We start from the raw sequence: 27050 nt of genomic DNA, 5'->3' as shown, positions 1-27050 counted from the left end.
TGGGAATAAACACAACAGCTTAGATGAATTTATTGTATGAAAGAATATGCTGCCTTCCATCTGTCCCAACAGTCCCATGCATCCCAGTAGGGACGTGCAGGCTGAATAAGCAACAGTAGATGGGTCTTTGTGGAGAATCGTTTTTCATGTTACTCAATATGCATCTTTTTACTGTTCTTAAGCCTGCACAAGCTACTCTACGTGCAGTTATGGCAAAAGGTACTATTGGCTTGTCCATTAGAGGATACTGATGCATAAGACCCCAGGATGAGGCTCTCTAGAGCACCTTAATCCTTTCTGTGCAGCACATTGCTATTCTCAGAGAGTTCTTAAGGGTAATGGATAAATTAAAGTATTCTTCTTCATCCAGCCTTTATGGGCTGTCTTTGTGCGTGCTAGACAGCTGCACAGACAGTGGGTTTAGGGCTGGGCTACAGTTACCAGACCATCTGGTCCAAGGGGAACTTTGGATTAGCAGTTTCCCCATGTGTGCAAAGCAAAGGGCTTGACGGAGGAATGGGACTTAGAGTGGATTTAACCAGTCTGAGTTTTGATAACCCTGAAGAGTGATAAAAGACAAGATACCTTCTTTGGGAACAGGGCAGTGGCAGACTTGATTTACTTGAATGCACTTTTAAAAACAAAGATATTTCTTCTGAAATGCCCTGCATCCTAAACACTTATCTCTTGTATGCACAATGTGCCTCTAATGTGTCTCTATTTGATGTTTTATTTTTTTCTTTAAAGTGAGCCCAGAATTTTTTGGCTCATCTTCAGTTCCAGGGCATCCTATATTCAAAGGAATGCAGTATCAGAAGAGCGAAGTACTGGAACACCCTGCCACTGTGAATAGAGAGCTGAAAATGAACTAATTTTAAGAATGGACTCAGTAAATTCATGAAAAACATGATGAGATATGATTTTGTTCACTAGCAACAGATGGGAATCAATGACACAAAGTCCCATTAGTTCTATATTCCTAGAAGTCCAGTGGTGTCCTAGCTGAAGTTGCTGCCAAAAAAAAAAGATTTAGCAACAAAATAAATATATGCAACCTTAAGTTCAAGAAAGGGTTTGCATATACTTTGTTAATAAATAATCAAGACTCTGAAAATATCCAACTCTACATCACCCATTTCTGATCCACAAAGTGATTCATTGAAAAGGGCCCAAAAATCTGTTGTTGGTTGGCACAGAAGAAACAATGCCATACCAATACAGGAGTTTGGAAGTAACAACAGTGATGAGAATCAAAGATCTTCTTCTTCATAAACCATCTGGTTCAGATGAGAGGAGAGTTTTCATTAGCTACAGTTCTCTCACAAGTATACCACGCTTACCCACATATCTGAGTAGGCCTGACAGCCACATCTACTTAGTGTAGTGACTATGGTTGGCCCTGGGCAAGAGTGGCAATATAGAGGACACCATAATAACATAGAGAACACCATTGTGCCCTAAAAAAAAATTGCAAAACCTTGTAACTCTTTTTAGGACAAAGTCAACATGCCATAATGCAGATTTCCTTATGACTATGCAAAAAACCCTGTATCAGACCCCATAACCACTACAATGTCATCTCAACAGGCCTCAACACTTGTTTGATAGCAGCTTGACAACTTCTGTTGGAAAGGTACTGTTATCAGCATACAACCCACACATTTCACTTCACCAAGGAAAGACAGTATTCTCTGCTGCTCCAAGTTGTTCATCTTTAATTCTTCTCTTAGGTTTTGGCTGGATTAACAAAAGGTTGAAGTTAGCAAATACTTCTAATTCCTTAGGATAGGTGCAGGTTACATTGATTTAGCCTAACGTAGAACATGGATGGACAAATCAATTAAACTAAGTTAAAATGAGTGGGATTTTGGGAGGGACTTATTGTGCCTTAGTTGACCTGCAGTAATTGTTTCCTGTACCCATTGCTATCCTGCAGTAAAGCTGAAATGGGACAGCCTTTTTCTTAAATGAAAGGGGACTTAGGGTGTTTATTAGGGCTGTGTGAAACGACACCGTTACATTTCACCTTGAGTTTTGAGGTTTCAAGGGAACAGCGTTTCGTATCAAATTTCATTTACATTTGAAACAGCTGTTCCATTTTGATTCATCAAAACAGCGAGGCTGTTTCAACTCTGTTTTGATCTGTTTTGAGGTTTCAATTGGCCGGGGACGGGAAGTCAGCCCACCTGGGCTGACGCTCTGGTCCCGGCCCAATCTTGCATGGAGATGGGAAGTCACCCCAGCTGGACTGACTTCCCATCCCTAGTGCTATGGTCGAAATGTTTTGACTTTTGAAATGTTTTGACTAGCCTTGTTTTGTTTCAAGACTGTTTTGAAGCCCTTTGTTTCATTTCAATTTTGCTGTTTCAACCTCAAAATTAATCAAAACAGAGTCGAAATGAAATGGCCAGAGAAATTTCGCACAGCCCTAGCATTTATACATATGCTCTGGGAGGTGTGGGGGGGTGGAGCTGGGGGGTATGTGGAGGTGTGCTTTAATTAGAGTGGCTCTGAAAGTTGCTCTAATTAAAGCATCTGAATTGTCACATGTATCAGCACCCTAAAACTGAAAAATGGCCGTGGGGGCACTTTAAATAAAACTTGTTGAACAGAGGCTATTTTTCAGCATGGAAACACTGATACAGGTGACGCTGGAATCTGTTGAAGCACAGTAATTACAGCATGTTGGAGAAGCCTCAGTGTACATGTATAAGTGCCCTTCATTATTACAGCGTAGCTTCCACTTACCACAAGAAAGTGAATACATGAAACAGTTACCCCGGAGCAGCTGATATTACCTTAATATCAGTTTGTTCATCTGCTCATACTCCCTGACAAACCCTTATTGCTTAATGGAACATATGGGTTATTGAAAATAAGAAAAAAACAGCATTCACCCTCTTGCAATTCTGCAACACTTTATTTTGCAAATGAAGGTCTGCTGGATTTAGTGTAGACAGCTGCACAACACTGTCCAAAGTGAACCCGAGTGGGAGTCACCCAAGGGAAACGATCCTTGGCATTAGGACATGGCTGTCTGTAGGACCTAACACATTGATGTGATCATGAAAACATTCATTGCTGTTAATCATGCTGCATGAGGAAATGAAAAATGCCATCTGTTCATTTGAACTGAGACGCATTGGATTTTGGAAATGTTTAACCCTCCTGTGTTAAAGTTAGCCTTATTCAATATTGCTTTTAAGATGGGAGTCTTCTAGTGGATTGTTTAACAATTAATAAAATATGTTACCTTCCCAATGAGTATATTTGAGAGACCAAGTGGAAACCAACAACAAAATGGGAGACAGAGTGAGAGGAGATAATGTGTTGTCAAAGGACCAGTATATGTAAAGTGTTTTGTATGCCTGCAACTAAGAGCCACAAGGATACTTTGAACAGAAACAAACAGAAACACTTCTGCAAAATATTAGAAGAAGGGAAGAATTCCCTCTTCCAAACTAATAATACAGATTTTCATTGTAACAAAATGCTCAGTAAATTGTATCCTAGCACCAGCTAGTGGCAAGAATTAATGGAGACATCTGTATTTAAAAGGAAAACAGGGAATATCTTTGTCTTAGGAAAACTAGGTATCTTGTATATTTGGTTGCCCTCCCTTTCTAATGTATATATAGTATTTCAAATAAAACCAAAACTTCAAAATGAACTCACAGGCCATGTTTATATATAAATGGTTTTAAATCACAGTTCCCTTTGGGCGCAGTCCATCTCGAAGCAACGCTGGGAGAAACCACAGCATGCAAAGTTTTACCATTCACTGTGCTTTTAACCTTCTCATGCTTGTCACTACCCCACAGGGTTATTTAGTTAGCTCACAACAATGGCAGATTTAAAAACGTTTTCCCTTCCTTTGAGAGGAGATCCTGAAAATGGGCAACACGATCAACTGGTAACACCAATTCAGTTTCAGCTTATATAATTACCAATCATCATAAATAATTAACCCACTTGAGGGGTTCACAGTATCTGCTTCCACTTCCCAGATGATCAGTTCTGGGTAAGCCTAAATCCTGAGAGAGTGCAGATCTGGTCTTAGCGGAAAAAGGTGATGCTGCCCTTTTTGGCAGCTGATGGTTTAACTTAGCTTTTCATCCTGGTAGGGCAACAGATTGTGTCATGTAAGAGCATGCCCACACTATGCTAGATAGTGCACTGCAGTGCAAATGCACTTCCACATACATGGAAGCTGTCCTGTATCCACTCAACATACCCAGTGCCAAACTCACAAGTATCCTCAAGGCAGAGTGGCAATGGGTATGCACCAAAAAGGGGCTACACTTTTCTTTTTGGTATGAGTTGTATATGCAGCAGAAGCACAGTTTTATGGTGGAGTTCCCTAGCACCTTCTAACATGGTTAGATGTGCCACAAAATTGAAGGACACTGAACAGACACCAATACTAATTTTGGGGACAATATTTATCATTGGGTATTTGTATTATGATAACACCTACAGGCCATGCTGGAGATTAAAGACCTGTTGTATTCATATTTGTACAAGTTACCAGTCCCTGCCCCTAAAGAATTTACAATCTAAATATACTCCTTGGCTGAATATTCACACTTGGCTTAATAGCAGCAGAATGTAGGAAAACACAATATTGTCAATAGGGGGCAGGGGAGGGGACGGTGTGCATTGTCTCATTCTGTAGTCTTTTCTTCACAAATCAAAGCTGTCAATAGTATCTAGAACAGCACACTGTTTCTGGGGAGGGTTAGTGCCTCCAAGATCCTATGTTTTCCTGCTTGACTGGGTGAAAGTCCAGCTCTGCATAACATTTAAAAGCTACTCCCAGCTTTAATTTTTTTTAGCTATTAAACCTTCCCACAATTGGGTGTGCCATATGTTGCATCACCACCCACACGCTCCTGAGCTCCCAGGCCCACATAGACCTTCAGCACAAAAGGGCAGTGAAAAAAACTTCTGCCCATTTGCAAAAAGAGGGCAAAAAAGCTTTTGCCCTTCTGTAGCTGATTGCTCAGCATCAGCACTTCTGTCAGTGTGGACCAGGCCTTAGCATTCACCAAACTTAGTGCAGCTGCAGGTCCAGAGGGCATCATGCTAGAATGACTGGTGAGCTGGGGGGTTTTTTTGTTGGGGTTTTTTGTTTTTAAAAGAAACGTGCATGCCTCTGGGCCAGTGTCCAAGATGCTGCAATGGGTAAAGGTCCTTGACATCGTGAAGCAGGGAAAAATAGCTGCCAGTCTGCGGACCTGCTGACTAGTAAAATTAATTATGTTCATGGAAAAGATGTTACTCTGGAGGACTGCTTATAGAAATGCAACTGAGAGACAGGGTCTGACAAAGCACCCATTATCAGGCAGTTGTCCTAATTATCCATCAAACTTACTATAACACAGGCTCAAAGCATCAGTTGCGTTAGCGGATGCCAGCAGTTTTAAAAAATGGCTTGGCAGACAATCTTTTCTTAGAAGCGCTGAAAATAATGCATGGCAAAATAAACACTCCACCTATCTATGGACAGGTAGGCTCAACAACTGCAAGTTCTACATCTATTTAGCAGAACAGACCAGTAGACAATCTACTGGACATCAGGTTCCTCTAGGTCTCGCCCTGGCATTATAACTCTCTAATATTTATTATAACGATACCGACCTGATTGCAGGAATTTGGATACACGCCTACTCTCGTTCTCACCATCCACATGAGTACTTCCATCTAAGCAGAACACATCCTTATAGAAGATTTGAAAATATATCAAGACTATTACAGCTTATGTGATTCCAACCAGTTTGTCTGAAACAGCTCCCTCCTTCTGTGGGACTTAACTGAAGAACAAGGGCTTCCAAAATAATGTCAATAAATCTGGATCACATACAACTACTACTACTAAATAAATATCACTGCCAGAAGAAGTTGAGAATCTAAATCTGCAAAGTGGCTGGAATCAGCCAGGGAGGAGGAGCTCATACCATTTGTAGGAAAGCTACCTCGGACCACGTCTCATCAACAGTACAAAGACAGCACACATACAGAAGTAGCTGATGTGTGATTGAATGCTGCTCAGAGAATCAAGACAGGAAGGTTAACATTATTTGTGACACTGTGATTCCAGTCCACAAACACAGTTGACCACCATCCCTCAAAAGGGGAGCTTAGACAACACAAAAATAAGACTGCTCTGTAATAAACCCAGACTCTGCTACCTGAAATCTCCAAAACTTCCCAAAGTGCCACCTTAACTCCAGATACACTATTGGTTGGTAGCTAGTAATGCTCTCAGAATCTGCCTGATCACCAGATCAATGTCAATAGTTGTGGGAAAACAGCGGGATCAAGAATAATACCCGATCATTAATTCATCTTGCCGCATAAGGTACAATTTGTAGTGATCTGTATCAGAAATGCATATGGGCATGGCGGCTACACAAGGCAAATAAGAACTCACTCTGCAGTTATGTAAGAGAAGATATCCACACATGTACTGTATCATCTAGAGATGCACTTAAGATTCTTCTCCAGAGGAACAGCTTTGATTTATTCAGCGTTCATGGAGACCACAGAGCAGCTGACAAACTTCCATGTCAACCTTCAGTGCTGCTGTCCAAAAATCACCATACAAAAGAAGAAGAAATGTGTATTTGTTGAAAGAAAGCAGTTGTTTGGGTTCCCAAAGAATCAGGGGATGGCAGTAGGAGTCACTGAAGTGGTTCAGGATTCACAAGAGCTCCTCTTAACAGAGTCCATGTTACACAATGTTCAAACTGGAAGTTACCAGTCTAAATAGGTCGGAAAATTCTTTAGCCTCAGGCTATATATATGGCCTGCTTTTCAGACACCATATTTCTCATTGCTGATGAGGCTAAAGAATATAGTCCTACTTGGCCCATTCCCTTGCCAACCAAATACTTAATTTACATATTTTCCCCATAAAACTGCTAGCACTAGCCATAACACCACTCAGCCTACACAGTCCTGGTTTACTAAAATAACCTAGAGTGACACAGAAAAAATTGATAATGCAGAACTTGTTCCAATTAGCAAGACAAGACATTTACACTTATCAGTGTAACTTTGGTCAAGTAATTTTCAAGGCTACTTCAGACTGTGCAGCTTAAAGATGCCTTCCTAGTAATCCATTTCATATATAACATTTTTTTTTTATTATTAACAACTGTTCATACTAAGGTGCTGTATCAAGGACAGTCCCAAAAGCATGGCTAGATTACAATATAAAATTCACCTTTTTAGTAACCCTATCATTTTCCTACTCTTTTATAGAGTCATCTTAATTGCTGGCTTGGGGTGTTTTGTTTTTTTTGTGGGGGGGAGGAATTGTTAACTAATTTGTATCTCTGTTTGCATTGAATGAGATGTGTCAGCCTGGAACTGGATCCAAGTTTACTGTTAAATCCCAGGATCATTTTGCACTGTGGACATTGAACACAACCAGCTCTTTACTTGTAGGACAATGAACAGAACCTGACAATAAACTTTTATGTTCATAAGCAAACATATTCAGATTTATTCTAGTGCTTTTCATCTTCTGCCATGGAGGCACTACTAGGTTTCAGTGATCTGATAAAAAAGGTTCCGAACTCTAAACCCCAAAGGGAAGGTTAATCTACTGATGATCAGTTGGAATCAATCCACATAAAAGTGCATAATTCAAGTTACTATGGGGTAGAGGAGATGAGAAATGACAGATCCTGTTAGGTTTGCTTTCTCTCTCAAACAAAACTAGAATGGTTTTCAAGTGAAAAAATGCTAACAGTTTAGTTTAAACAAGTAAGTCTATCAGTGTGGCTTTTGTGCTTAAAAGTCTGTGTTACCATTTCCTGCAATTGTATCACAAGCCATAAGCTATCTGGTGTTTTCCTTAAGGCCTAAGCTCCCAAAGTCAGAGGATTATATGAGAATCTCAGCTTTCATTTAAATTTAAAAACAAACAAATCCCTTCCCCCTCCACAAACAACAACTTTCTAACTTTCTAGGCTGGCTTTTGCTTTCTGTCTCCAGAAAACAAATTAAAATAACCCTAAATCTATTGTTTTTAAAAATTCATGGCTTTTTAAACCAAAACTCACAATGTTTGGGCACTCGCAGCTTTGAAATGCTGTAATGCTGAAGCAAAGAGAACACGAAGCATATCCCCGTGCATATGACTTGCCTGATTAAAATACCTACAACTTTAATCAAGTAAAGGTTTGAATGCATGTCAGACTATCTAAACTAAATATAGTGGAAATTAGAGTGCTTGTCTGCCGCATTGCCACCAGATGGTGCATATTTGATTACAAAGATGAGTGGAGACATTTCTTACATGGGAGTAGCCAGATGCATAAAAAACCACTCAGATCCTAGCGGAAGCAAACAAGTAGCTACCTCAAGAAAGCAGACCGATGAAGTCAAACATCTGGATGGTTCAGAGCATGGTCATATGTGGCATCAGAGCTGAAATACTCTATGACAGCAGTTGTCAACTGTTTTAGACCCATTACCCTTCTTAGACTCGAGGCACCCCTTGTTAGACTCAAGGGCCATGTCCAGACGTGTGTGCATATTTGGTTCCCTGGGGACAACTAGCAGTGTTGCACCTTGTGCCACTGCTAGTTGTCCATGGGGAATGCCTATGACATATGCACTTTGGCGCATGGCAAGTAACCCCAAGTAGGGTAGGGGAGGCTGGAGCCAGCACTGGACTGCACCCAGCAACCTTATCTGGCATCCGGGGGGGCATCCTGGGACTGCAGCCATGCCACTCCTGCCGTGTGAAGCCTGGCTGGCAGTGGAGTGTGGCTCCAGCAAGCTAGGCTCCAGCTTTGGGCAGCACATGCTGCCGCCATGTGTGCCACTCTGCTTTTTTTCCCCACAGGTTTTTTTGACCCCTGGATATCCAGGAGTCAAAAAACCCCTCCCTTGCAGCCAGAAAGCAACTGAACATGCAGTATGTGGCACCACAGACGTGTCTGCGCTCACCTGGATGCGACCTTTTAGAAAATGCCAGCTCTTAGTTTCCATGAATTTTTTTACTACCGAAAAATAGAGCTATTTTTCTGTTGCAAAAAATTCAGAAAGGCTAGAGCAGGTCAAAATGTTTTTAACTCCACAGATTCCTAATCAAACCATCTGGGCTTATCTTGTGAATCACACTTGCACGCCTAACTGAGCTAACATTGTGTGCTGCAACACGCTGTATAATTTATAACAATGTTAAACAGTTTCAAGTCCTGAGAATTATTAAGAATAGAATCTTTGGTGGATCCTGAAATATGCAAGAGTGGGTAATAAGCTATAATGCTGCAGAAAAAAAAGACTTTGAACAGGCTCTACTGCATTCAGTAGCTGTATGGCAAGATCTCTTCTGCAAACCTTTCTGCTTTGAGTTTCAAGATCAAAGTTAGCAAGGATTCAAAAAGGTTCACCTGTCAGGTGCCTCTTATTTTTCAACTTAATGAAGAAACCTTGCCAGAAACCTAGCCAGCTCATTGAGTGCCTGCTGGGGGAGTGTGGATAGAGGGGAGGACTGGGAGGGGATGGGTGGACAAATATGGGTATGGTTTGGAGTGGGGGGGGGGAGGGGTTGCTGCCACTGCTGCAACGTCATCAGCTCCACTGTGGCTGGGCTCCCTGCCAGCCTGTGCCTGATTTATTCCCCCACCCCATGCATACATATTGGGCTTAGAGCTGCAGGGGTCCCTGGGAGGGAGGGGGAGAAGGGGGCATGACTCCACTTCCTCCCCTGGGCACTGCCCCAGCCAGCACATATGGCCAGGCAGGGGCAGTGCAGGGCTGCCACTGGCATGGCCAAGACTCATGACCCCAACACCCCCTCGCAGTCAGCTCCTAGGGTGGGTGCTCCTCTCCCCCTGTCCTAGTTACACTGTCCCTGTCAAGTCTTGCACATTCAGAATGAATCACTCAGGTTCTAGACAAAATTGAAGCCAAAAAATAAATCTCCTCTTCTGGCAAGTTTCCCACACACACAAGGAAGGATTTTGCAAAATGTACTGAAGCGCTGAGGACCCAGAGGGGAAGGGAATCGGATGTGAAGCGCTGAGGACCCAGAGGGGAAGGGAATCGGATGTCGAAGGTGAGTGGTTGCTCCTTAAGGAGACGATCCTCCATGCCCAAAGGGAGGTAATCCCAACAAGGGTCAAAGGGAGCAGGAGGGCACATAAACCCCCATGGCTCACTAAGAGCATCCGGGAATGTCTCCTTGCTAAAAGGGAGGCATATACCCAATGGAGAGATGGGGTCATCGCCAAGAAGGACTATGTTATAGTCGCCCGAGGATGTAGGGGGGCAGTCAGGAGGGCCAAGGCAGAGTTGGAGATAGGACTAGCTTCCCGGATTAAGGACAATAAGAAGTCCTTCTTCAAATACATAGGGGGTAAAAAGAGGGTCCCGGGTAATGTGGGGCCCCTGCAGGACACGATGGGCAACTTAGTCATCACACCAGATGACAAAGCTAACATATTTAACGATTTCTTTGCCTCTGTCTTCCTAAGTAGGGACCAGTTCAGCCACCTCCCTGCTGGGCCCCCCTCGGGCCCCGAGAGAGACACGCCTGGGCCAAGGGTTAGCGAGGAGTTAGTTAGGGTACTTCTGGAGAAGCTGGACGTGTTCAAGTCCGCTGGTCCGGACGATCTTCACCCTAGGGTTCTACAGGAACTGGCTGAGGTCATTGCGGGACCCCTGGCACGGCTCTATGAGCACTCGTGGTGCTCTGGCGAGGTGCCGGAGGACTGGAAGAGGGCCAATGTGGTCCCTATCTTCAAAAAGGGAAAAAAAGAGGACCCGGGAAATTACAGGCCAGTTAGTCTGACCTCAATCCCGGGTAAGCTCTTTGAAAAAATTATCCTGGCACACATCCAGGAGGGCCTTGCGGGGGAATGCATGCTCAGGGGCAACCAACATGGGTTCATCAGTGGCAGGTCTTGTCAGACCAACCTGGTGGCCTTTTACGATCAGGTCACCAAATCATTAGACGCAGGGGTTGCTGTGGATGTAGTCTTTTTGGACTTCCGGAAGGCTTTCGACACTGTCTCTCACCCTGTCCTCATCAAAAAGCTGAGAGACTGTGGTGTCGATGCCCACACGGTCAAATGGGTCGCCAACTGGTTGGAGGGCCGCACCCAGAGGGTGGTAGTGGATGGGTTCTTCTCGACCTGGAAGGATGTGGGCAGTGGGGTTCCGCAGGGCTCGGTCCTCGGGCCTGCACTGTTCAACATCTTCATCAGTGACTTGGATGAGGGGGTAGAAAGCACCCTGTTCAAGTTTGCTGATGACACTAAGATGTGGGGGGATGTGGGTGCACTAGAAGGATGCAATAGGCTACAAGCTGACCTTGACAGGTTGCAACGGTGGGCGGATGAGAATAGGATGGGGTTTAACACTGATAAGTGCAAGGTGTTGCACATGGGGAGGAAGAACCGGCACCACACTTACAGGTTGGGGAACTCTCCTCTTGCCAGCACGGAGGCGGAAAAGGATCTTGGAGTCGTCATTGACTCCACGATGAACATGGGCCGGCAGTGTGGGGAGGCAGTCAAGAAGGCCAATCGTACCCTATCATGCATCCACAGATGCATCTCGAGCAGGTCCAGGGAGGTGATCCTCCCCCTCTATGCGGCACTGGTCAGGCCGCAGCTGGAGTACTGCGTCCAGTTCTGGGCGCCACACTTCAAGAGGGACGTGGACAATATGGAAAGAGTTCAGAGGAGGGCCACTCGTATGATCAGGGGTCAGCAGGGCAGGCCTTATGAGGATAGGCTACGGGACCTGAACCTGTTTAGCCTCCACAAGAGAAGGCTAAGGGGGGACCTTGTGGCCTGCTACAAACTGGTCAGGGGGGATCAGCAGGTATTGGGGGAGTCCCTGTTCCCCCGTGCACTGCCAGGAGTGACCAGGAATAACGGTCACAAACTGGCGGAGGGTAAGTTTAGATTAGATATTAGGAGGCGCTACTTCACAGTCAGGGTGGCTAGGGCCTGGAACCAGCTTCCAGGGGAAGTGGTGCAGGCTCCTAGCCTGGGGATTTTTAAAAGGAAGTTAGATGAGCACCTTGCCGGGGTCATCTGACCCCGGTGCTCTTTCCTGCTAAGGCAGGGGGTCGGACTAGATGATCTACCTAGGTCCCTTCCGACTCTAGCTACTATGAAACTATGAAACTACAAGACACATATCACTCATTTAAAATGAGCAGAGTCCCAATAACGGATGCAGGAATTGTGCTTCACTTGTACATATATATTTTTAAGATGCTCATATTAAGCAACGATTTCAAGTCAATAAAAGACCCTGGCTGGTTACTTTATAAACATCAATTTATTATCAAATAGTAAAGAGGTATGCTTTCTTGTCTTCCGTAAATAAACCCACCATATCACTTCTGAATTATAAACGCCTATGTTCATAGCAAGAGCTCTGTTATTACTATGTCAATACCTTTGTTATTGCAGTTATGAAGTGAACCTCAATTTCTTCCAGAGAGAAATGAAACTTCTGAATGGAGACACTTTCTCAACTGCAATGGCTTTAAAATTGAACTGTCCATGCTGCACCCTCCTTTCAAATGCTAATTTGACTTGAGATCAAAAACGGAAATTTGAGTCTCATTAAACTACAGCCCATGCCACACCCCATTGTCCAACACTCCCTCCTCCCCACTCCTCCGACTTGTGATGTTTCTTCCTTTACAAGGTAAACATTGACTCAAGCATTATTATTAACAATAACTAGTGTGAAAAGCATTAGCTATAGATGATTGACACTATGGCTGCCAGGAAGATGTATAGCCGCCCCCACATCGTGTATTTTACACAATCTTGATATACTGATTTAAAAATCAAACATTATTTTAAATGTCAGCAGGTCATTCCCATGTCTCCTCTCTCATTTTATAAACATATTTATTATTTACTGCAGGGCAGCCCATTGGCCACACGCAGCCCACATGGGGGGTTTTTACAGCCCCCAAGGCTCCCACCTGGCCATTGTTTCTTTGATGCTCTGGCTGCAGCAACAACTGAAGACTCCAGGCTCCCCCTCTCTCTGCTGCCACCCAGGGAGCTGGGGAGAGGATGGAGGCCCCAAACATCTGGCACTGTGAAGGGGGCATATCCACTTGTGGCATAGCTCGGTATCACAACAGGAGGGTGCGCCTTGCAGCCCATCCCTGCTTTACAGGCCAACAAAGGAAAAAACACATAGGTACATACATACACATATATATGATGTTAAAAAAAAAAAAAATCAAAGAAATATCAAGGGATAGTTAACTTATTAAAGAAAGATTAGATTAGTTTTCTGTGTACCTTAGGAATGCTTTTTGAAAAGTTACACCCGCTAGGTAATTGTTGCTATGCAAATTTGTCAAAACGTACATAAGCCTAAATGTAGATAGGTAGGTTAAAAGACTAATTGGAGGACACAAGAGATGTTTGTTTGTGTTTGAAGGATGTGAATAGTGAGGAGAACAGAATGGTTTTGGATCCAGTGAGCTGTATACAGAAGCAGTAAAATAAAACAAGGAAAAAGTACATTTACGCTGAAATCTTTTGGGACAGTGAGGATGCTACTGTTATCCTTTTCTCATGGAGAATAACAAAGTGCCTCTGATTGCAGAAATACAAATAAATACAAATACACAATGGTTTGTTGGTCTATTCCCAATTATTCCCAAAAAGTTCATCACCAGAGTAGGCAAGTGCTGAAGAAATAATAGTGTTTAAAAGTACACATATTTTTAAAAACAGAAGTGATGAGTTCAGGTCACTGTAGTTAGTGAGGGTGCATTATTTCTTCTGTGAGTAGTGAGATGACCAATAGGAATTGATTTGGGGGGGGAGGGGATCCAGAAGCTGGAGATACTCAGAGCTGGAGATATATGGAAAGGGAGATATATAAAGGGATCACAAATTTTGCTAAATCTTAAAACAAAATTAATGTTACCCACTCTTTATCACTTTTCCAACCAGTCACCATTCATTTCTTGCTGTTTAAAAGCTTCAGGCATTAAAACAGGGCTGAATAAGATTATCACATGATCTAAGTTGCAAATTGCAGACAGCAACCAAAGTAATCAAAACCAGTCTTGAAGCAAAGCATGTGTGTAGAAACATGTTGATGAAATATTACATGCAACAAATATAGATATACAAATGTAGTAGTTTTGAAGAAAATGCTTCTATTTTTCTTATTCAACACTGAATGCGGATACTGGATTTCCATGATACGTAAAACTGAAAAACCATTTTTTGAGCACTTGTTACTTGATTTATGCCATTCTATTCTAAATATATTCTCACCAGCCTCATCACCATAATATCTGAGAGCCTTCCTGTGCAGCAATATGACTAACATCTAGATGTGTTTGTTCTCTCACCCTCTCCCCAGGGATGTAAGTGTATTCAGTGGACTGGTTTGTTTTGGATTTATATATGTGCATTCATGTGTACACAGACAGAGTGTTATAAATTTACATTAAAGGAGGCAAAGTCAAAGAGATGCACCTTGGATTTAGAGCAGAAGGTGAGGAGGTTTTTAATGGTTCTTATTTCTTGTAAGAGTTTATTCCGCAATTTTGAACTGGCCCCTGAAAAAACTGTGTTCTGGTTACATCACGTTTTCCATACCAACTATGATTTGTCTTACAGCTTCTCACATCATTTCCTATACGAATATCAGTTTGGTTAACCCCCCATTTCCATCCCGTGGGAGAAACCTAAACAGGGAAACGTATTCAATGACAGTATGTCAGAAGGGCTCTTCTTTTTTGGGGAGAAGGGAGCGGGAAAGGGAAAGGAAAAGGAATGTTCTTTTTTGGTATAAAATTAAGAGGAAGTTAAACAGTTCCCTTATGTTACTTCGGTGAGAACAGTCAAAGATCCCACTTGGATGGGTCCACCTTGATCTTGGACCTGAATCAGGAGCACCACCCCTGCTCTCTGAAGGCTCAAATGTGAGCAAATGGACTGAGGGGAATCAAAGCCCTGACTTCAGCCACTACATTAGCATCTTCAGTGGCAGCATTAGCTAATTGTTTGCAAGAATTTATTCCTCTCCAAGCACCAAAGCCAGGGAAGGTAGATACGTCGGAAACTGGGGCATAATTCAGTCCTAAAGTCAAAGAGTAGCCTGCCTGAAAACTCAGACCAAGCCACAAATGATGAAATAATGCAGCATCAGTGATGTCCCACATGATCCAGTCTGTAACATGAAGAGTCTAGTAGTAAGAGTTGCCCCTCTGGAACTGTACTAAGACCCTTGTCCACAGATGACCATTCAGTCTGAAAGGAAATGAACACCTTTTTCAGTTGTTTCCCATCACTTATGTTAAGACCACCTTCTCTAAGACATTCAAAGTCTATTATATTGTACCTTGAAATTGTCAATGTAAATACCACTGAGCCCAAAACAGAAGATAAATCCTGGATCTACTGATCCTGGGGTTGTGCATAATCTGAATCAAACCACAAAACCCTGGAAATGAATACACTGGAATCTTTGGCTTTTTGAAATGTGAATTTAAGTTTAGTTACTATAAAGCTACAAACTGCATCATTAACTACTTTGAAAACATGCTCTCCTGTCCACTCTGTTGATACAGTTTATAATCTACACTGACAAAAAGCAGGTTGTTACAGTGAAGTACTTCTGACAAAGTTGAAATGATTTTGTGTGATTCCTTTTTTTTTTTTTTTAAGAAATGTCTGCATGATCTTTAAGAGGGAGTAGCATCACACCACTAGTTTCGGTTTCCTTCTCTTTCTCTGACTCTGCTTCCGCTCCTGTTTTTTTAACCTTTCTGCTGTTTTACTACTCCCCTCCCCCTTGTTCTCTTATTTTGATAAGAAACCTTCAATACAATACTTTTTCCTGCATCACAGAAGCCTTTTCCAACAGGTAATGGTGATCTCAGTCGCTTTAAAAAGAAGATGTTAGTTTAAAAGTGGTATCTCCTATGCCTTCTCTTTCTCTATGAAAAATCTCTGGGGAACTTTTCAAATTAACAATTGAAAACATCAGGCTTAGAAAAGACTATGCTCCCACTTGTAAGAGAGAACAGAATGACTGGAGACAGATAGCATAATGCCACAACAATGGTGCATCCATTGTCAAGCAGACCACACAATACTGCAAACCTCTTGGTAATGCTTAATTGAAAGAGGAAGACTATTCCATTCATCCCATTGTTAATATGTTAACAATGTTAATTATCTAAATAGTTGATGGACTGACAACTTCAAATTAAGAGTTTATACTGAAACATCATTTTCCTTTTTCTCTTGGTTTAAAATGAACAGGTAAATCCTATCAAGGATAATTGCAGTCTTACGTGAGACAGTAAGGATACCCGGTACTTTACAGCTTCAAAGTATTTTACATACATGAACTAATCAAATTTAAAAACCCCCCAACAACCTAGAAGACAGTATTCTGGAGGTAGATAAGATGGTAGCAAGGTAAGTAAAACTGAACCAAATTGAGAATGATAGCTTTAAGTCCCACTTCCATACTTTTGTCTTGCTCTAGTTATTTATACCCATTTGCTAGTCAACTATCTATTATCAGTTAACAATCTACAAATTTTGGAGCAAACCACTTACCAATTATCTATTCTTGTCTCTTAAACCAGTTTAAAAAATACTGTTTCTTGTAAAAATTAATATTTTAAAAAGCTTCAATTTCAGTTAAAACACAGCTCTCTCTTTCTGTCTCTCTCCCTCTCTGCCCCCCTCCCTTTCTCTCCTGCTGTTCTAGGAAAATTCTTGAAAATGTGTGACTGACTTCTGTTGAGAAAAATAGAAGGGAAAAATCATTTTTTTTTCTTAAAGTTGCTGATACTGCTTCAAATGAGGCTCTGAAGAAACCTCATCCTGTTTAACTTAACAATACTGTCCTAAGTAACAACATAAAATTAAAGGAAAAGTAGCACAGGAGAAAGATGTTAAAGTGACTGGGAAATAAGCAATGTTCATGCGCATACTTGTATCTAAACAAAATCTTGTACAATTTTCCAAACTATGGAAAAGTAAGAATAGGCCTAAACAGGTAGGAACAATTTAGGTTTTAAATATCACATAATGTTTAGTGGCATTGCAAATCCACAGAGAATTGCACAACGCGAGTCAAACACAAGTAAAATATCAATTTTCAGTTGCAAAAGATAACAGATTAAAAGTCCCTGATAAGTACAAAAGTCCTAAGCAAGAAAGTAACATAAACTATAAAATTCCACTGTTTTTCTACTCCACATACTAAATCTAGAAAAGAATTAAGAAAATGTTTATATTTATCTTGCCCTTTTAAAAAAGTTACTTTCCCCAAACTCTAGCTCACCTGCTCTTACTACCAATCTCCCAAACTTTACCTTTCAGGTTAACTCTACTCCCCAGGATGACCTTTGGTCAAATATGCACCAATCAGCTGCATACTTTTTTTTTTTGTTAAATCAGATCTCTACAGGCAGGCTTGTGCCCTAAAATTGTGGAATTTGTTCAAAACATTTTCTTCTTCCCAAAGCAAGCAAGTGATTGAATGTGGATCCTTGGGTATTAGAAATAGAAAAGGAAGAGGAAAAAGGGGTTTAAAACTTTGTGAAAGATGAGGTCTATAATTATTTTGTATTTACTATTATAAATTATGCATGCTACTTTATAGCTGAATAAAAGAACCAGCTCCTTATCCCAATGTGTTTATAATCTAAATTAACAAGTAGAACAGAAAATCTGAGATAGAATGAGAAGTGAAAATAAGTAGGGGATTCTGCTGTAGTAGACTTAAAAAACATAAATGAAAAGCCATATGGATACTATAATAAGAAAAAAGAACATACTTTGCTTAATTTTTAGTTTAACCAACCTTACGGCTAAGTTAACTTGTGTTTGGGAATTTGTGCTTTAACTGATCGAACCTGTTCCCTCCCTTTCCTCTTTATTTTCATTCCTTGGTAACATACCAAGTCTCTAGCTCCTTATCATATCTGATACATGGTTTGTGTCAGAAGAGTTGAATTGGTAGAACTAAATGGAACTAGTTATACCAGTGAAAATCCCTAATACTGTATTTATATTGGTTTGCTTCAGGTTTAAATTAATTATTATTATAGTAGGATAAAACAGATTAGGCATGTTCATAATGAAGACTGGCCACCAATGTGGCTGGATGGGTTTTCATTATGCTGGTGGAACCTTTTTTTAATGTAGTCTTGATCATCTCCGATGAAGAAAACAGCTTCTCAACCTTTTTAGACAATTGGAAAGAAACAACTATAACAATAGCTTACATTTACAAAGAGAGTTTTTTTTACTGAAGGGTTTAACAGACTGACTTTATAACTTCACTGAAATTCATCCACTTCTGGTTAAAAGATAGGCAGGGATCTGGCATACATACAGCAATGAAAGAAAAATGTTGGCATTGGCAAGCACACTGGCACAACCTTCTAGTTTTATGACAAGAAGACAGACTTAGACACAGTGAGGTCCAACAGATCTCTCTCATAACAGAAGAGCTATCCCTTTTAGTAGTTTTGAAACCCCAGCAGAAAGGTACTTTAGTGTCTGTAATGTATGCCAGGGTTTTTAAGAATTTTTGAGGGTTCAGTGTACAACCCACATGGAAATACGGCTGATCTGTTTTGGAAGGAAAGGAAGTCCGATTAGATCTTCTGGGATTTGAACTCCAGAGAGACTAGCTCAGTGGTTCTCAACCTTTTCAGACTTAAGACAACCCTCAGAAAATACCAGCACCTAGCTTTCACTTGCTTCCTGACTACAGAAAAATAACAGAGCAATTCTGTTGCAAGTAACTTGGAAGCCCACAAGTATGTTTTTTGACATCATGGATTCCTATTTGAAATCCCTGGGGTTATCATACAAATCATGCATAGGTATAAAAATACCTAACAGTGCTAATGCAACACCCACAGCAGGACCTGAAGGCATGCCAGAGTGTTGCATCAGCCTGGTTGAGAAACACTTGACTAAATTTTGGTCATGCATCATTACAGTAGCTGACACAGGATAGAGTCAGGAATCTGTTGATATTAAACATATGTTTTATATCTGTCCATCTGCCTATCGATTCTTTATAGTCTTTGAATTTACCAGATACCCAGCTGCTGGAAGCACCTACAAAACGTAAGGTTTTGGGAGCCTACCAGGGAGGACCGGCGGAGCTGCCTTGGTGAGTACTGTCTCGCAATTCTGCCCTTTAGTTTCTAGTAAATGCACTGGGATTTCCATCAAAGCGCTATTTTTGTATCCAACCCTCCTCAGGACTCTTTCTTTCATGCCTGCCTCTGGCTAGTAGGTGTTAGAGAAACAGAGGGAAATAGACAAAGGGTTTTTAAACCCGAAAGCTTGCCAAAAATATTTTCCTCCCAACTATTTAAGTTGCTCTAAAAAGATATCAGATTCACCTACTGAACCTTGTCTGCCTTAGAGAAACATGAAACCCTACCATCTTCTGTAGAAGGCAGTATACGATTTCTGCCTCTTTTCTCCCCCCAGCAAGATTTCCTCGCTGCTATGATGATGGATGGGATTGTTTCTGCTTCTTCCCTTCCTTCAGAGATAATTAGTGACTGGGAGAGGAAAAGTAGTCTCTGGTACACTCCTTCCCAAACTGGGTGTTTTGGAGCCTCCCTCTCGCCTATCCATAACTCCACTGCCTGTTTCTGCGATGCATCCTCTTGAGAAACGGGAACAGCAGCGTGGAATAAATGAGATTCGTGACTGTTTCGTGGTGGTCCTTTGGGTCAGCCGCGAATTGGACCGTTTCACCGGTAAAAACATCACACGACGTGGGAGCCGCCTCGCCTCGGCTTCTGACTCCGAATATCTTGACATCTGGAAGGTGATCTTTGCCACGGCAACCGTTCAAAATCAAAGGGGCTGTTTTAAAGAAGTTAATATTTGGCACACACACACAAAAGAAGAGATTGTTCAGGTCGTTTCTTTTTGCTAATATTTGGCTAAATAAATAATTGTTTAGGGGAAACCCCAACAAGTGATTTTTTTGGTTTTTTTCCCCCAGGACAGATCACAATTATGCAGCATGCAAAGCTGAGGGGAAATACATATAAATGAGTTTGCTAATTTGTTTCTAAACATCCCCAACCTTCTGTGTAGTTTAAGGATCCTTCCCCCCTTATGAAAGACCTTTCCAAGAGAAATGCGACAGCCCACCAGGTTTCCCAGGAGGGGCTCGTTTACAACAGAGAAACTTGGAATGGAAGTTGAAAAAAACCCCAAAACATTTTAATCCCGAGCCATGATCTCGCCCCAGGGCGGAGGCTGCCCGGTGTCTCCTGAGGGGCCTGCTCACCGCCGCACGCAGCCAGGACACGTCCGGGGTGTGCGGACGGGGCCAGCCCCGGGGGACGTGGCGGTGAGGACGGGTCGCCTGGGACCAAAACAGCGTGCTATACCTGAGGGGAAGCGCGGGGGTGACGTCACCCCCTCCCGCCCGCAACGTCAGTTCCGGGGCCGGAGACAAAATGGCGGCCGGATGGTGCCGGAGCCGGGGGTAGCGTTGGGCCACTTAGAGCCGGGTCGGGCCGCGGGGGCAGGCGGTGCAGGTAGGAGCCAGGTCTGGGCCCGGGCGGCGCTGCGGGGACGGGCTGTGCCGGGGCGGGGACGGACGCACGCACGCACAGGCAGAGACACGCGCGTGGACACGGACTGACAGACACCTGCACACGCCCACAGCCGAGACACACAGCGCAGCCCGGCCCCCCGCAGGGGCACCCACAGCAAAGGCAGACACGCGCGGCCTGGCCTCCGGCGGTGACACCTGGGTCCCCCCCACCCCTCCCTGCACACAGACACCTGCACGCCCACGGCAAAGACAGGCGCGCACCCCCCTTCCTCCTCCAAAGGCACACACACTCCTCTTCCCCACAGGGACACCTGCACACGCCGCCTCCTGCAGAGACACTGACAACAGACAGATACACACACGCCTGGCTCCTGCAGAGACACCCACACACGCTTACACAAAGACACACGCTTCCCCACACTGACACCATTACAAAGACACCTGCACATGCCCCCCCCCCCACACACACACACACACCTGCACCCACAACAAAGACAGACATGCACACACTCCTGTCTCCCACACAGACACTGGCACACCCATGCAGACACACCTACACAAAGACATGGACACCTTCCCTACAGACACCCACACAGAGATACCTGCAGACATCCCCCTACCCCTTCCATAGACACCTACACACAGACACTTGCACATGCCCACACAGACACCTCCCTTGTCCCCCCCCCTCCCACAACAGAGACACACACGCCACCTCCTGCAGAGACACCACCTTCACCCTCCCCACACAGGCATGCACACTGCACCCCCTGCACATGTCCCACTGTCAGCCAGCTCCTGCCTCTTGCTAGTGGGTTTAAAAGAGATGGTGAGGTAGGGCTCACCCCACCCCACCCCACCCTCCAGTGCAGAAACAGGAGAGGGGGAATCGGTTGGGAAAAGGGCACTGTGTCCACTGAGATGTCTCCCGAGCTTCCTCTTGGAAGTAGTTTCTCAGAGGCCTGCGTGTGTGTGTGGAGATATTGAAGATGCACAAGACCCAGCATAAATTGCACAGATGTAGTGAGTCTCCCGCTCTGGTTTAGACTTGTCAGCGAAAGACCTTTTGCATCTAAGCATCTTATGACACTGAGCTCACTGTCCATTGAAATGGGTCACAGCTGATCTTTGAAGCTCATCTAAAAGCCCCCAGTTGAGCTTTTCATTGGGTCTGGGGAAAAAAAATCACTCCAGCACTTTCAGAATCAGGCTCTTTACCTCATTGCTTATGCTCTTTTTGAAGCCACAGAGCTCTGGCATGTACATACTGTGGTTTATTGGTGAGAGAAATGGTTTCTTAGGGAAACAACATGCTTAGGGCTGTGTAGATCAAAATCAGCAATTTTAAACACAGCTTCTAACTTACTTTAAAAGCAATTGCGGGATATACAGTATTGGTGCAGTGGTCCTTTGTGCAAAAAACTATCTAATGAGGACATGGGGCTTTCTACACTAAAGTTTTCAAATGGTCTTCAGCTGTAGAAACTACTGCAAGAGTTTCATTTTGAAATGAGGCAAGGAATTTTTGGGGTAATATTTCTTCTTATTGGACTAACTGCATGCTTGGGGCACAGGCTTTTGAACTCAGCATTTTTTTTTCAATGACTTGTTGCGACTTGCACCTGAGAGAGAGTGCCTTGCATGTGAAAGCAGTTAGTCCAATAAAAGATATTGTGCAAAAAAATCCTTGCCTTTCACACAATCCTGGGTCATCACGACTTCAACATCACTCTAACACTACCATTTTGAGAGGACAAAGAACATGTCAAGCTCTTTGCATCTAGTGTAGACTGAAAAAAGCTGCCTTAGTCACAGCCACTTCTTGAACATCCTGCGAAAGAGCTGGCATAACCTCCATATTTGGTATTTAAATAATTAAGGGCATGCACACCAATTAGTGAGTTTGATTACATCTCTCATACTGTTTCAGTTCATGTCTTCCACATGACCAATATTCTCCTATTCTTCCTTTATAAATTCCTTTATAAATATCCTGTTCTCAACCAGTTATACTCTATCTCACTAGCTCAATTAAAAAGGATGGACACGTGGAACAGGGTGTTGACATAATGAAATCACTATAGCATGTCTGAGCCTCCTGACATCCTGCTAGGATTATACACACTGTTTTTTAGATTTAAGTATTCTAACCTGTCAAGACTTCTGATATAACTCCAATAATGCCAACACCAATGTAGACTAGCCTCCAGTATTTTAACCCCTTTCTAGACTTTGTCAATTAGGCTAAAATGATACAGTGGTTAAAACAGTGGCAACAGGTCAACATTCACACTTCGATGTTGTTACTGCAAATGGAGTTGCACCCCTGATAGCAACAGTGAGTAATTTAGGAAACAAAATGCCTATCAGATTTGCATGCACTGAACTGTACATGTGACCAGAGGAACCCTATGGTGCCCTTGCATGACAGCACTGGCTCATCTGCCTGAAGCCTGTCCTCTGGGATCTCGGAGAATGAAAGGAATAGGGCAACAAGCTCTGTCCTGGCAAATGTAGTAGACATATGGCCAAAATTTCACGCTCAGTAGTATTGTAGGCAGCTTCCAAATGTGAAACTCCGTCACACAATTTCCTGATGGATGTATTAGTAGGCAGACCAGGCTTTAGGTTTCCAGGACAAAGATTATGCATATATGGGTGCCAAAGTTGGGCAGATACTGAGAACAGGCTTTTCCCAGCATGGCAGAGGAGGGAAAGTGTGCTGCATATGTTTACCTGTGTTTAGTTGAAGGTTGCAGGTTTTCAGGGGTTGGACTGCACATACTCTGTTCTCTCCTTTCCAGGAATAGGAACTGTTCAAATAGAAGGATCAGTCTTTGTTTTAAAAACTTGTGGTGTTTTCACTATAAAAAAGCAGATAACAAGTGTCTTGACTCTGCTTGTGTAGATTCTGTGCATTGCCTGAGTAGATCTTTTCTGCACAGTTCCCTGTGTTTTGTCTTTCTGCATAAGTCTGTGCCTAAAAGTGTAAGGGAAAAATATAGCAGTAAAGGAAGGTGAATCTAAGTTTCTCTTAGTAAGTGCTGTAGCTATTAAGATTTGAAATGGTTGATGAATGTCTTAAGTTCAGGTCTTCACTGCAGAGATCATTGTGTTTTAGTGGTGTATCCAAGTAGCTGTTGAAGCACGTAGGATCCTTTGGCCTGAGAAGGGATATGACATGAATGTAAAATATTAAGCATTTTTTGTTGCTTAGATGATGCCTACTGCAGGTAAAAATGTCCAGAGTGCCTATTGAATCTGACAGGTGTGATAAGATCCTTTTATTGGGGGTTTATAAATTCAGCTGGAAAATATACAAGTTGGGAGACCTTGTATATCAGCTTAATCTTTTCTTTAGATGAATCTTCCTTCTGCTCTTTTTAGTTAGGACAGTCATATTTATTGCTGTCAGATGTGGAATTTTGACTTACTTGTCCGTTATGCCTTTTTTTGTTCATTTTCCCACAAGGTTTATTGTAATGCCCAGTCAACTTTTAAATCCTGCTCATCAGCATATTTGAGCTACTTTTATGTATACGAAAGTTCTGCCTTTTTCATGGCCATTCAAAAAACTGAGTCCACATTATTGTGATGTTTTTATATCAACAATATTATCTGGCAACTCTATATGTAATAATGTCTTGGAAAGAGAACCATAGTTTCAGCATTAATGTTCTTAACTGGGTGCTTCCATTTCAGCCTGCATCAATTTTTTTAAGAATGCTTTGAAGTTTACCTAGTCTTGATCCATATCAAGAGACCTTTAAAGGACTGCTGCATATTTCATGGTGTATTTGCTAGCTGGTTAAAGAGCAGACCTAAACTTGAACTCAAATATTTAAAAAATATAGCTTTAGCATTTTGTGGTTTTGAAGTCATGTTTTTAGTTTAAAACTGTTCTCTCTGTTAACATATAAAAAGCCCAACCAAAAAAAAAGAGGAGAAATGAAGTTTTTAAAGGAAAGAGACCATACATAAAGTATGGCATTATGACATTGACCATACATAAAGAAAGATCAACTTAAGATCAGGAAAAATGCTTCCTCTTAGCTTTTAGTTAAATTTAGATACTCCCTGCAACAACGATAGCTAACTTAAAAATTACACTTCCCTCAGAAACTAAACCATGTTCCTGTTGAGGTGAATGATTGAAACAAAAAGCAAAGCAGTCTGTCTACTATTTATTTTTCCCTTGGGTTGTTTGTTGTTGTAATACTGAGGACATGTTATTTGGTTGCTAGGACCCCAGACTTCTCTTTCTATCTTACTACTAACTTTTTCATGCAATCGTGAGCAAATGACTAACATTCCTGTGCCTGAGTTTCCCTGTTTAGAAGGTCATAATGCTTGTAGCTCACAATGATGTTGTAAGGTTTAATGGCTCATTATAAAACAATTTGGGGTTCTCTAATGAAAGACACAAGATAAGCACAAAATATTAATATATCTGAATGTACCCAGATAAGTGATGATGTCTGTCCAGTTTTATTTCTGTCTATTGTAATCTAGTATTGCAAGGTATCAAATGTAAAGTTATTTGTGTTATGCCTTGGAGGTGCTAAGGAAGGATGGATGGGCAGCTTTAACCTATATTTACCTTGTTTGGGTTATGACCAAGTTATAGTTTTAATGCAGTCTGAAGTGTGTAATGAGGCTATTTACCATCCCAGAGTCTTGTTTATGTAACTGTACTTTATCCCCTTCTCCCTGACTATTCTAGTAGTTATTCTTACAATGGGAAGAAATTAGTAGTTCTTGAAAAATTGTGGCTGGAAGCAGAGGAGTGGGGGTTATGTTGGAGAGTGATTAGAATGGCTATATGTTAAAATGATGCAAGTACAAGCAGTTCACTTCGTTATTGAGCATGCTGGTGATAATCAAAAGCTTTTTTTTTTTTTATAACAGTCAGTAATGATGGAATAGTATTTACATATTTTTCCCACACTGTCATGCTCTGACTTACTTTTGCATCCTGTCTTCACTTTGCTTTTATCTTAGCCCTCTTGCATAACAGACTTTCTTTGTAATTAAGCTGCCTGGAACTATTTTAATTGTTTCTATTTTTAAAAAAAAAGTGTAAAAAGAAACTCTTTCAGAATTTAACGTCAAGTAAAAGATTTCTGCAAGCGTCATTTAATCTAATTTGCTCATACTTATTATGTACTTTAAATATCTTGGTATTTAATTGCAAGAATAACACTGGAAATATAGCCATCTTTTATCATAGTGAAAATTATTTCATGTGTTAGAATTTAAAAAAGAAGCAGCTGAACATAAGCAAATGAAAGCAAAATGGTAAACCTTTAGCCCAGTAGGAATACCAGATTCTATCACTGGCTTGTTTGTGCATGGGCTTGTAATGGGGCATAAATCTAGATTACAGTCTGTAAAATGGGATTATTTTTGTTATTGTTTTTCATTTCAGTGGTTTGGGGGTAGCAACCCATTTGAAAGTGCTTTATGGTTCTGAGATTACATATATTGCAGATTTACAAAGATGATTAATATTGCTTCAAAGCATGCCCTATTTTGTTTAAAATAACAGTTTTTAGTAAAATACTATAGAAATTAGAAATAAAAGGTGGCCTACACATGCTGTCTGTTACACTGGATGGCTTGCTTTTCTTTGGTAATTTTAGCTGTGGTATGCTTTTTAAAAAGAAATATTTTTAATCCATAATCTTTGCAAGTAGAATTCAGAACAAGGTCAAAGTATTTTTGTCTGTAAATTAAGTTAGCACTTTATTTAAGAACTACCACAGTGTTTCTTCTACTGAGAATGTCATACATAACTTGTTGATGAAGACTAAACCTTTGAGTTTTCTGAAACTGAAATCAAGGTCATGAGATGCAAAGAATTCACCTCTTTCTTAGATCAGTTTATTTGCCAGGCATTTTGGTAGCTGATTCAGAGGATGTCATGCTCTCATTTGTTTATTTATTTTTTTAAAATAAGTTTAATCTAGTGGCAGGTGTTTTGCAATACCTAATTTTTGCTGGATTTTTTTTTGGAAAGAATCAAAGTTTTACTCTCAACTGAGCATGGTGAACCTATCCAATTAATTTATATAGGACTACTTCACATCTCATGAGGATACAATTTATAGACTTATTTAAGCTTTTTAAAATGTCTCTAGGCCAGGAGTCATGAACTTCTGGCCTGTGAGCTGGGTGCGGCCCGCAGAGCCATGGTTTCAGCCACATTCGGTAGTGGGAGGCTCTTCCTGCACTGTACTCCATCAAGGTGCTGGAGGCTTTTGTGGAGAGAGAGCTCTACCTGTGCTGCACAGCAATTAGACTCTGGCAGAGGAGAAGTTCTTCCTGAAATAAGGCTTATCTGCCCACCGAGCTTGGTCATTTTGGCCTGCTGCCAGAAAACATTGCCAACCCTTGCTCTAGACTTTTTTCAGTTTGTGCATCAGGTTTGGAAGCTCCTGTGATTATTTGTTTTT

General features: G+C 41.9%; 1 protein-coding gene across 5 annotated transcripts in view; it reads left to right on the top strand.

Moving 5' to 3' along the window:
- Window positions 1–20470: 20470 nt before the first annotated feature.
- PRDM2 (PR/SET domain 2) overlaps window positions 20471–27050 on the top strand; it is a 121979-nt gene continuing 115399 nt past the window's right edge. For 4 of the 5 annotated variants that reach the window (XR_016438718.1, XR_016438719.1, XM_090024106.1 and 1 more), the window contains exon 1: window positions 20487–20575. The gene's annotated coding sequence lies outside the window, so the exon portion shown is untranslated. Of the gene's footprint in view, window positions 20576–27050 lie in introns of all 5 variants that reach the window. The other variant, XM_090024108.1, reaches the window with a different exon arrangement.

The sequence above is a fragment of the Crocodylus siamensis genome, chromosome 12 (genome assembly GCF_052110815.1).
Source record: "Crocodylus siamensis isolate JL-2025a chromosome 12, ASM5211081v1, whole genome shotgun sequence".
NCBI lineage: Eukaryota > Metazoa > Chordata > Crocodylia > Crocodylidae > Crocodylus > Crocodylus siamensis.
This window is presented reverse-complemented; position numbering and strand designations above follow the sequence as displayed.